Genomic DNA, 12,687 nt, shown 5'->3' with positions numbered 1-12,687 from the left:
TCTGCACCGCTAATCCTCAGTAGGGTCTCGGGGTGCTGGAGCCCATCCCAGCTATCTTCAGGTAGTGGGCAGGGGACACCCTGAACTGGTTGCCAGCCAGTCGCAGCGCACACAGAGACAGACAACTATTCACTCGCACTTTCACACTTAAGGACAATTCCGACTGGCCAATTAACCTAACAGGCATGCTTTTGGAATGTGGGAGGAAACCAGAGTGCCCGGAAAAAACCCACGCAAACATGGGGAGAACATGCAAACTTCACACAGCAGGTTTGATCTCTTGACCTCAGAAATGTGCCGCACACGCGCTAACCCCTGCGCCGCCGTGCTGCCCATTTTCAATATACATATTTTTGTATTTTAGTTGGCATACAATATCAATATTTAAACACTATATTTAGCTCTACCTTATTCAGTAATGAGCGGTCAGGGAGGCCGTTGAAAATATAAATTAAAAACATGAAATCCTTGTATGTGTTTAGTGTTAAAGTTCTTTCTCATTTAACAATTTTTGGATGTTCTTTTTTCAAAATTGTTGAATTTTCACATTATCTTATAATAACTATTGGATTAATTAGTAGGTACCGTATTTTCTGCACTATAAGGCGCACCGGGTTATACGGCGCACCCCCAAAAAATAGTTTTTGGTCCTATATTTTCCATACATAAGGCGCACCGAATTATAAGGCGCTACAATGGAAACGTCGACAAAACAGTCAGACAGTTCAGTCAAACTTATTACCCCCTTAACATTCCGAAAGCTTGCAAAGAAGCAAATACGTGAGTGTAGTAAATCCAGGAGAGTAAAATATTTACAAATAGTAAAAAATGTTTTCTCTATGCTGTAGTGCAACCCAACGTGTGATTCACATTCATCTTTTTTGGCCAATTGCAGGCTTTGTTTCGCCCCTTTAGCCTATGCGAGCCTGTAAATGATATAAAGGATCCGACGCCCAATTCTTTTGCCTCATGACAGAGGGCAATATTGAGGATTCTGATTCAGCCCCAAACAATAGACTTAGTGATTGTATTAGCAAGCCAACAGCAAGTCAAGCCAGTCATGGACCTTTTTTTATTTCATAATGAAGTATTACTTATCGATAGATGCTTCTTTTCAAAAAGAGCAGCACATAGATTCCGATGAGATTTTTTTGCATGCTACATTTTATGTATTCCTTACTTTCTTGCTTTCATACTAGCATTCAAAGCCAAGCTAGCTCTAGAACTAACATGGACTAATTTAGCACTGATAGCATGTGTGAATGTTGACTTGGGGAAGTGCAAAGTCATTTCCCACATTCAGTTTTGGTAAACCGGGTAGAAACACCGACTTTCTGTAGTTTTCAGGCAATGCGGGAGGATTCCGACGCATCAAAATCCAAAGCTGTCCCAATTGGCCTGGAGTGAACAGTTGTGCTTCTACTTGGCACACATCAGATTGACATTTTCTGCATGAAGCAAACATGCTACTAATCCGTGCTCGCACACAGCATTCGCAGCTAAGATCACATGCAACCAGCCTCTCATCTATTTAGGTCACGCATGAGTTCACCAAGAGAGAAAATCCCTCCATATTTGACCTCAATACCGCAAGGACACTCAATCTCAAACGCACTCTCTCTAAAATAGCAAGGAGCTGCCGAGCAAAAGCAGAGCATGCATTTTCGGACTGCTAGCTTGCGGTTTGAGGCAAAATACTGAAAGAATGAGGTAGAAAATGGTAAAGGAATGAAGATGTTATGTTTTGGAGGTGATACACCGACATGGGGGTTGGAGGAACTGGGCAACCCCCCTACTTTTCAAATGAAGTAACTGTAAATAATTACCGTATTTTTCACACTACAAGGCGCACCTAAAAGCCTTTATTTTTTTCAAAAGCTGACCATGCGCCTTATAATACAGTGCGCCTTATATATATGGTTTGAACAATTTTATTGGCTCTTTTAACAGCAATTAAACACATTCACAATTTTATTATATCATATTCTAACAATATGGATCAATATTAAGTCGCAAAGTCTTGCAACTAAAGCAAGCAGCCGCCGATTAGATTTTCCCACGAAGGCGAAGTAGTCCGCGGTGTTTGCTGGGATTTATATACCGGCGTTTCATTTCATAACCAATCTGTCAATCATCATTTGAAACAGTCACTATTGTCACGAGACGTGGTGGCGTGGAAGGTGACCGGACCAGAACGGAGGCAGGAGGCATGAAGGGAGAACTCAAATGCGTTGACGATCCATAGGTTTTATTTAATAAAATAAAAGTCGCCCAATACTCCGAGGCAAAACAGAACAATACAGAGTTCCTCCGGCACGAACTCAACAGGACAAGGCATAACAGACTAAAACAGGACAAGGCATAACAGACCGAGATTGTGAAGAATGAGTATTAATGAACCCGCCACCGCAGAGCCCACAATGCAGCCTTAAATCAGACACACAATTAGTGGAAACTGCTTCAGCTGTTGCCCAGAGGGCGGGGCAGACTGGTCACCAAGGCGACCGTGACAGAGCCCCCCTCTTAAGGGACAGCTCCCGAGGTCCCAAAAAAGAAAAAATTACAACCTCACGCCCCGGAATGGTTCGACGCTCACGATTGGGGCAACCCCGCTCCCTCCTCCGAACACGCAGGAACGGGGAGAGACAGGCGCCATCTGCGTCGGGCGGATCGGAATCGGCGCTCGGCAGGGGGGGGTCCGGCGGGCAAGCTGGACAGGGGATAACAGACAGGCAGAACTGACGAGAACAGGACAGGCAAAATCAGAACAGGCAAAATCAGAACGGGTAAACAGGACAGGCCTCTACAGAAGAGTCGCACTCAGGTCAGGCCTCTACAGAAGAGTCGCACTCAGGTCAGGCCTCTACAGAAGAGTCGCACTCAGGTCAGGCCGATGCAGAAGAGTCGCACTCAGGTCAGGCCGATGCAGAAGAGTCGCACTCAGGTCAGGCCGATGCAGAAGAGTCGCACTCAGGTCAGGCCGATGCAGAAGAGTCGCACTCAGGTCAGGCCGATGCAGAAGAGTCGCACTCAGGTCAGGCCGATGCAGAAGAGTCGCACTCAGGGGGGATCAGATTCAGAAGAGTCAGACTCAGGGGGGATCAGATTCAGAAGAGTCAGACTCAGGGGGGATCAGATTCAGAAGAGTCAGACTCAGGGGGGAACAGATTCAGAAGAGTCAGACTCAGGGGGGAACAGATTCAGAAGAGTCAGACTCAGGGGGAACAGATTCAGAACAGACAAGACAGGACAGGAAAGACTGAACAAAATCAGTACAGGGAGACTCAAGGCAGGCATGGGAGTCGAACAGGCAGGCATGGGAGTCGAACAGGCAGGCATGGGAGTCGAACAGGCAGGCATGGGAGTCGAACAGGCAGGCATGGGAGTCGAACAGGCAGGCATGGGAGTCGAACAGGCAGGCATGGGAGTCGAACAGGCAGGCATGGGAGTCGAACAGGCAGGCATGGGAGTCGAACAGGCAGGCATGGGAGTCGAACAGGCAGGCTTGGGAGTTGAACAGGCAGGCTTGGGAGTCGGAGTCGGGCTGGCACGCAGGGGAGACGGAATAGCAGGCAATCGGCACGGGAGTCGGGCAGGCAGGCATGAGAGTCGAACAGGCAGGCGTCAATTCCTCCCGGGAGTCGATTCGAGGCACAGCAAGGGCCACGACGGGCGGGGCCGTGGTTCGAACGAGCAGGGAAGGCCAACTCAGTAGGCGCCTGCCGAACTGCGCTCTCCAGCTCTCCCCAAGTCGCGCTGGGATCGTTCGCTGAGTTCTCTTTGTTGGCGGGTTCATTCTGTCACGAGACGTGGTGGCGTGGAAGGTGACCGGACCAGAACGGAGGCAGGAGGCATGAAGGGAGAACTCAAATGCGTTGACGATCCATAGGTTTTATTTAATAAAATAAAAGTCGCCCAATACTCCGAGGCAAAACAGAACAATACAGAGTTCCTCCGGCACGAACTCAACAGGACAAGGCATAACAGACTAAAACAGGACAAGGCATAACAGACCGAGATTGTGAAGAATGAGTATTAATGAACCCGCCACCGCAGAGCCCACAATGCAGCCTTAAATCAGACACACAATTAGTGGAAACTGCTTTAGCTGTTGCCCAGAGGGCGGGGCAGACTGGTCACCAAGGCGACCGTGACAACTATTGGCTAAAGTTATTCGGAGGTAAAGGGGGCGGATCCTTTTTATCATTTACAGGCTCGCATAGGCTAAAGGGGCGAAACAAAGCCTTCAATTGGCCGAAAAAGATGAATGTGAATCACACGTTGGGTTGCACTACGGCATAGAGAAAACGTTTTTTACTATTCTGTATTTGTAAATATTTTACTCTCCTGGATTTACTACACTCACGGTTGTAAGACCATGGTTACGTATCATTATTGAACGTGATGGCTGCAAGAGAACTTAGGTGAGCTATGCGGCTTTATATTTTCCCGGCATCTTGTTTTAGAACGATCTTGATGTTTCTGTGATGAGTCTATTTTTAAACTAAATTCAATTCAAAGTGTTTATTGTCATATGCACAGTAAAGAACCCCGTTTCCCTGCACAATAAAATTCTTACTTTGCTGTCCACACAGTTGCCAGCAAAAAATAAAATGGAAACTAAGAAATGGTTGGCATTTCTGGAATCCCAAGACTTTATCCATCGGAATGATATTTGGAACGATGCATTTGAGTGATTGGTGACATCAGACACTGTTTCCGTACATGTCTGAGACACGTATTTGCTTCTTTGCAAGCTTTCGGAATGTTAAGGGGGTAATAAGTTTGACTGAAATATCCGACTGTTTTGTCGACGTTCCCATTGTAGCGCCTTATAATCCGGTGCGCCTTATGTATGGAAAATATAGGACCAAAAACTATTTTATGGGGTTGCGCCCTATAACCTGGTGCGCCTTATAGTGCGGAAAATACGGTACCTTTTGTTTCAGCAAACACTGTCTATAAGTGATCCTGAGAGTGTGCTTGTAGCAAACTGGAGCCACATCCGGTAAAAATCAATTGGGTGTTCAGAAGGGTGGACTTTGACGCTACACAAGAGAGATAACTTATTTTAGCAACCTGCTAAAAATAAATATGCGGCCTGATTATGACTTGGATAAGATTGAAGCACTGTAAATGAGAACTGGAGGCAGGCCACACTTGATGTCTTTTGAGGACAGATGGCTGACTGGCTATGTTTTTGACACTTTGACACCTGGACACATTCAGCACGTTCCTCTTACGTAGCGGGTACAGTGTGGGCAGGGCACATCAAGAAAATGATTGGTTTGAAATAGTCACTTTGAAAAGGTCGCTGCTAAATTGTCCTCGCCGGCATGATGCAAAGCTGTAACTTTAAACCGATACCTTAAAGCCAAACTGTTGGCTGAAGCAGGCTTCAAATCCATATTAAAAATCCCAACTTGAAGAGATTCTTCAGATCACAAAACTTTAATTTTGAGTCTTAAAAGATACTTTGCGATATTATTCCTGTCACAAGGCTTTTAAAAGTAATTCCCTGGACGGGTAAAAGAGCCATGACATTTACATATGATTGAACCTATGACAGACAGACAGAGAGTCAGACAGAAAGATAAACATAGGCAGAAAAACACTTGCTCAGTGAAAGTATATTGTCTCTTATTTAATACAATTTAAATTTAAATTTCTTCCAGTAATCAGCCGAGTTACTGTAACCAGTGTTCTCGTTTGCCCGCGTCCCTGCGTCCTAGAAGCATCATTTTTGCTGAGGACGCATAGTGTCAAATCAACGTGCGTCCCCAGGACGCAACTTTTTTGACACAAAATTGTCATCATTACCCGATTACTTTTTTTATCAAAGATTAACTGCACTCCAAACTTTTTGTCAGGCAGATCTGCCATTGTTGTTTTGGTCTCGCGGTTCGAGTTTTCGTCTGATCTCGGCAAACGATATCTCATTGTTGTGGTGGTTGTCGTCGAGTGAAAGAGAAGTATGCCTCCGAAAAAACAGTATTAGGTGCAAATCAACACAAAATTGGTGATTTATTCGGTGTCAATAATAAGTCGAAACATAATGCAGAAAGTGATTAGGGCAATAATTCCGGCACGAAAAAAACGGCGGAGAAATTCATCAGAAGATCGCGGAGGCAAGGAAAACACGTGTGTTGAAGCGAACGATTCGACGAAAGAAAATAAACAAAAGAATACTCCTAGCAAGAAAAGGACTGCACGCCGATCTCGAGTTCGAGTTGTGTAGTGAAAGTCCGTCTCTTTTTAGAGAACTGGCTTTTTCGGCTCAACTCATTAAAGAGCCGGCTCTCAAACGGCTCACTTTCTTTGATGCATTATATTACGAATGATTATGTTGTATAAAGAAGTTAAGAAAAAAAGGAAGTATAAAAGGAGAAAATGAAAAAAGACAGGTTTGTGGTGATCCCTTTTAATCAGTATATTACCAAAAATAGTTTAATGCCGAAAATGAATTAATAATTTGAATAAGAAAATGTATTATTCTACTTAACTATATTTGCATGTATTTTTTCCATCTACAGTGAACGCCCAAGCGACTTCATTTTTGAACTTTTTTTATAATAAACTTCATTCATGTCGAGCAACTCAGTGTCTCACAACAAAATGTTCATTAACAACATATATGATACAAGGAAACACATGTACAATATAACATGTTAAACTACATAAATAAACATGTTTGAAAAAAAAAAAAGATTTTTTTTCTATTTTGTAAGGGAAAATATGACAGTTTGTAAGGGTATGGAGCACACTAAATTTTGAGGACCCATAGATCTCTGTTGGGACCCATAGATTTTTGAGCATGCGAGTCCCCAGGACCCATCACTTTTCAAAGGTAAAATGAACACTGTGCATGCAATTCTCTTCCCTCATGAAAGAGGGCGATAGTGAAACCAAGATTCTGATTTGGTGCACACCTCAGCCCCAAAGATACTGAACAATTATTTGCAAAGATATATTTTGTAAATTTCCTGTAGCACACCAGACAATATCTCACAATAAACTACTGTGCCCCGGCACACTGGTTGAAAAAAGAAAAAAAAAAAAAAAAGAAAAGACATACTTAAAATGAGCAAACGTGTCCTCCAATTTACCTTTGTTTTTCTTGACATTTTATTCTTTCTCTTTCTGTACATCCAAAACAGAAAGTCAATAGCAATATTCCCGTGTGTTTTCATGTCTCCCCGCTGCCTAACATAACTGATTTGATGAACGGGATCATTATCAAACTTCTACAGAGCTTACTAATGAGCTGCGTCTGTGTTGGAAGGGAAACATGGAAAACAGGCAGGATTTGATTAAAGTCCACTTTGGAGACCCTAACCCAATTTCCAAAGTAAACAAATCCAGTCCGAAAAACCTTCACCCTGTCTCTTAATCTTGATTTGAAGCCTAAAAGCAAACTGACTTGGAAGACACCATCCATATCATCCAACTTTACACCTGTTTGTTCATTCAGAGGTAGGTAAGCAGGTTTGCCCTCATGATCAATGAAGATAATTGATTCAAATCTCCTAAACCATTCCGGCTTCTCTGTCAGATTACTTTATAATAATAATAATAATAATAATTCCCTTTGTATTGTCATTCTTTGTAACAATGTACACAGAACGAAATGTCGATACACCTGACCCGTTGTAGCGAGCCGATGCAGCCGCAGCCAGCAGAGGGCGCCGCCATTTTTACCAATGTTATAAGTCTTAGGTATGACTCGGCCGAGGCGCGAACCAGCGACCTCCCAGTCTCAAAGCGGGCGCCCTACCATCTAGGCTACTGATTATCACTTTAGTGTCCGTTCTTGTCCCTTGCTAATTCTGGTTGCGAGGGCCGACCAGACCCGCATTTTAGGCAAAGTTGCTTGCGGTTGTAAGCAATGTTCCCTGTAATTTTCCACGGGTCTGAGCGTTCACACAAAGTCGGTGAGCAACGCTTAAAACAACAGTGAGCAACGGCAATCCCAAGTGTGGCAACTAAGTCATTATCAAACATGTCCAAAACTTGACATTAAGTTACATTTTGCTGCGTTTCCGGCAATGCAAAATTATTTTTCACCTTTGAATGAATTGACTCATGTATTTTTGCAAGGGTTGTACAGCCTACAAACGTCATTTGTTTTAACAACAATTCTTTCAGAAGATTTTCATTTCTTTTTTTTCCTGGTATCTTTTGTCGCATATTACATTTTTGGGGGCTTATTTAGTCGGTTGCACGATACAGAACTGTATTTAGTCACATTTTTTTAAGTGGAAGTACAATGTTGGCAACAAGATTGACTCGGTGGAAATTATTTGAATGCAACACAAACTTTTTTTTCTTTTTCCCTGTTTTTTTTCTATTTTTTTAATTCCTTTAAAAAAATCTCATTGTGTTTACTTTTTCCTAGCTGTTACTTTTTTCTTTTGCTTCTTTATTTACTTTTTTTTTCCTTTGTTTCTTTTTTTCTGGCTTTTTTCTGAATTGTTCCTTCTTTTTTTCTCTTCCTGTTGTTTCTTTTTTCTCAGCTTTTCACTACTTTTTCATTTTGGTATTTTTTTCTTTGTTCTATTCCCCCCCTTCCTATAAGTCATTTTGTGCACAATTTTACATAATATTTGGACGTGTAGGGATTAAAGAAGCAAAAACAACCCGAAGAGCCGTTTGGGACCCGGTTCTTTTTAGTGAACCGAGCCGAGGAAGCCGGTTCTCGAAAAACTGACTTTCCTCAACTTCGTTCTCGTTCGACATTGACTTCAAAATACCGCATTTATAAAACGGTGTCAGGGGAACCCGTGTATTTTTACCTTCATGCACTGTAACTTTGACTTAATTGGCTTCTTAATTAGCAATTTCCAGCCCTGGTTTTTGTGAGCTGGCTAGATTTTCTTGTGCGCTGAGAATCTGCAGGCAGTGCGCGATTGCGCATGCGCGCAGCTTAGAGGGAACATTGGTTGTAAGTGAAGCATCCCAAGGTGGAAGTCAAATTGCTGTCACAATCAAAACATTATAATGTTAAAAGCAGTGTTGGGTCGTGTTCACTGAAAAATAACAATTAGTTACAGTTACTAATTACTTCATTTAAAAATAAGTCAGTTAGCCCTCAAATTCCTGTCACCATAAACTAGCGCTTGACTCTGAAAGTAACTATCCAGTTACAAATTACCGTATATACTAACAAAGGAGTAGACCCCCTAAAACTGCTTTGGAATATACGCATAATAAATAAAAGAAGAAAACGTGTACACCAACCTATGGTAGCAGTGTACCCTTTTCATATTTCTTTGCTTGTGCAATTGAGAGCTTTCACACGCTTAGCCGAGACGCTCCATACCCATTTTGTCTCTTGGCTTCAAACCACTCAGCGATCTTCTTCTTTATTTATGGGTGCTGTCTTGTCACGAAGCGGGTCGGGAAGCAGGAAGTCGGAACTCATATGCGTGGATGATCTTTCACTTTAATTGAGAAATAAAAGTTGTCCAACACACAAACGGACCAAAAACAAAACAAAACAGGTTCCAAGGCAGACAAAATTACAAACTAGGCATTACTCAGATCAAACAGGCATGAACAGGGTTTCAATGAGGGTTAAACAATGGTCTGGCAACGGGCAGTCCCAAAAGGAGCGTTTAAGTACTCCACAAGCAATCATTTCAATGCGTTTCAGCCGGTGTCAAGGGGCGGGGCCAGCTGGGTGTCATGACAACCGTCCAGGAATTGACACTGTCTGAACATTTTTTTCTCCAGACATGATGTATTGCAAAAACAATTTGACAAACAAAAACACCAAAATTCAGCGGACATTTACCAGAAATTCTGTTTTTACATTTTCCCCATTGATTTACGGGTGGTTTGTTGTGATTGTGTAAGCCACGCCCCTTTTCCTAGACGTTGCCTACCATTTGCTACTGTTGACACAAAACCAAATATGTGCATATAGGTTGACCCTCTGATTTGAGTATTTCTTTTATGGTTGTACATTTGGCTTAGATGCAAGTACTTAGGATAGGGAGAATATCTCCATGAGGAGAAATTCAGCAAACCGTGTCACCATAATTGTATTTAATTGTACTTTTTGGGTAAATATAAACATGCCCACCCTTCAGCATATGTTGCTGGTGCATCGAGGGTTGCATGTGACAAAATAAAAATGAGGCAGTTATGTTCAACTCGCAGAGGACATTGTAATGCATGATCTGCATTTAGTGAGAAGGGAAATAACGCAGTAAAGCACCGTGTGATAACGACAATTGAGTTACGAAATCTTATCAATGACACATTACAGTAATCGTTACTGAGAAAAGTTATTGTGTTCCTGGAAGGCATTCATTTGTAACACATTAGTCTAAACATTGGTGAAAAGAAACAAAGCTGCGCAGGTTGATAACACCATAACTCATTTGGGCCTTTTTCTTGTATCTGATTCGACAAAAAGTATATACCGTAAATTCCGGACTATAAGCCGCTACTTTTTCCCCAAACGTTCAACCCTGCGGCTTATTCAGTGATGCGGCCCATTTGTGTAATTTTTCTAACGGCCGCCAGCGGCGCTCGAGTACAAAAGGTAAGATTTAGACCGGTGGAATATATGCGCCGAAGAAGACTGCAACTTCTTGGCTTGTGCACACATTAAATTAGCGTAAACATACCCTCATCATGCAAAAGGCAAAAAAAAAAGGCACATCAAAAAATCCACCATCACCAACGGGTTCCGAAAAGCCGGTCTGCACAGAATCAGGAGTGGATTAGAGCTCAAGCGACAGTGACAGCGCGAGTCCGGCTGTGGGAGCGTGGGACGACGTCGATATGACAAAGTTTCTTTCCGACACTGAGGAAGACGACTTTGATGGCTTCAGTTCTAAGGAGGAAGATGAGGACGGTTTACCGTGATTTTTACAACTACGGTATGTTTTTTTAACAGACCCGTTTACTGTGTTGCGAGCGTGTTGCGAGCGTGTTGCTAGCTGTTTGCTACCATTGACTGCCCTGTCACAGGCACCGTTTGGGATGAAAGTTATATTATTATTATTAAAGCTTTGAAAACTCTCTCGGCGTACCGTCTTTCTTTGTAAATATGTGTAACCATGTGTAATATGTATTTGCAACTGTATATTTTTGTAATGTATTTATTTGTATTTATTTTGGACACTTATTCTGATGTGTTTTGCACGGGCAAATGAGAAAGAAGGGGCGTAAACAAACGCGGGCTGACGGGAAGTGGAGTAAAGGTGAGACGTGTTTGTGGACGATGCGGACAATAGTGGATATATATTTTTCCCACCCTTACCTTTGGAATTATACACTTTTTTTCCTTGAATTACTTTCAACGGGACCCGGACTCTGCAGGTCTGCATCAAACCTTAAGTACCGGTATCATTTTCCGCTCATTTTGCCGGCTGTGATTTTTGGACTGTGTACTTTAATGAAGGACATTCAAGAACAATATCGGTTTTCCTCTTAAAAAGTGGTGGGTGTGGCTTATAATCAGGTGTCCACTAATGAAAGACACTCCACAAACCTTCCTTGGATAATCCAAGCAGATGTGGACAACCCTGATAACCCCTAATGCACACACACACAAACACAGACTCACAAGCTCTTTCTCCGCAGACACAAAACCCCTCCCACTTCATCTAATCTAAGCGAGCGGACCATCTGCTCTGTTGCAGTCCTCCATGACATCCGCCGCCACATCTGGGCCTCCGCCTGCTTTGTTTATTTCGCCTCTCTTGATGGATGAGGACTGCAACAAGCTTTGTTGCTTCATAAGTAAAACTTGGCAAATGGACCAAGAACACGTTAGGTGCGTTGTGTTGCAAAAACTAAAGTTAAGTCACAAGTTTAAGGTTTAGTAGACTCTCAAAATAGGGAGGGAAGACATCAAAGGATTTTGAACTTGCAAGGAGAACAGGGAGATAAACCTTTGTGTAAAAGAGGTAAAATTTGATTGTTTTGAATGTTTCTTTGAATTCTCACAAAATCTGTGTTTTTGTTGTATTACTGTTAATATTCCGGTACCTCATTCAACTGTTAAGTCATGGGGGTCTGCGGCTGTCTTTTTCGTTTCGCACTTTATGGGCTTCAGCGCTTGCCGTAGTTCAGCTAATTTGCATCGCGCTGAAGGTAAGATGTGCCCAATATCAGTTGGATAAAAAAATGCATATTTTGCTAGATATAGGAGCAGCTTTCACAAATTATTTTTGTATATAAAAATACATATGTTGTGCTAAATGATGTATATTGAAAAAAGCACTAAATAAGAAGTAAAGTAATACAGTTTGGAACGATGATGCAACATGTTTTGATGCAAACACGCCACGAGGTGCGGCCTGTTGAGTGATGTCCCGTTTTTGTATTTTTGATGTTTTAGATCACAGGTGTCAAGCAGGCGGCCCGCGGGCCATATCAGGCCCGCTAAGGGATTGAATCCGGCCCGCAAGACAACACTCAGAGAAGCGCAAGAGAAAAACAAGCTGCAGGTTGAAATATGTCAACTTGATGTTGCCAAAGCCAGGTGCCTCTCACAAAGACACTGTACTTGAATTTCTTTCTCTCTCTCTCTCTCTCTCTCTCTCTCTCTCTCTTTCTTTTCCACCCTTTTTCTCCCACTCTGTCTCTGTCTCTTTCACTCTCTGTGTCTCTCTTTTTCTCTTCCTTTGTTGCTCTTTGTGTCTTTCTCTGTGTCTTTTAACCTCTTTTGCT

General features: G+C 42.6%; 1 protein-coding gene across 1 annotated transcript in view; it reads left to right on the top strand.

Moving 5' to 3' along the window:
- Window positions 1-12,458, top strand: part of lrrc38b (leucine rich repeat containing 38b) — a 49,906-nt gene extending 37,448 nt beyond the window's left edge. The window contains exon 3 of the transcript XR_015850778.1: window positions 12,356-12,458. The gene's annotated coding sequence lies outside the window, so the exon portion shown is untranslated. The remainder of the gene's footprint in view (window positions 1-12,355) is intronic.
- Window positions 12,459-12,687: the final 229 nt, after the last annotated feature.

The sequence above is a fragment of the Urocampus carinirostris genome, chromosome 6, assembly GCF_059441175.1.
Source record: "Urocampus carinirostris isolate Australia breed hairy pipefish chromosome 6, RoL_Ucar_1.0, whole genome shotgun sequence".
Lineage (NCBI taxonomy): Eukaryota > Metazoa > Chordata > Actinopteri > Syngnathiformes > Syngnathidae > Urocampus > Urocampus carinirostris.
This window is presented reverse-complemented; position numbering and strand designations above follow the sequence as displayed.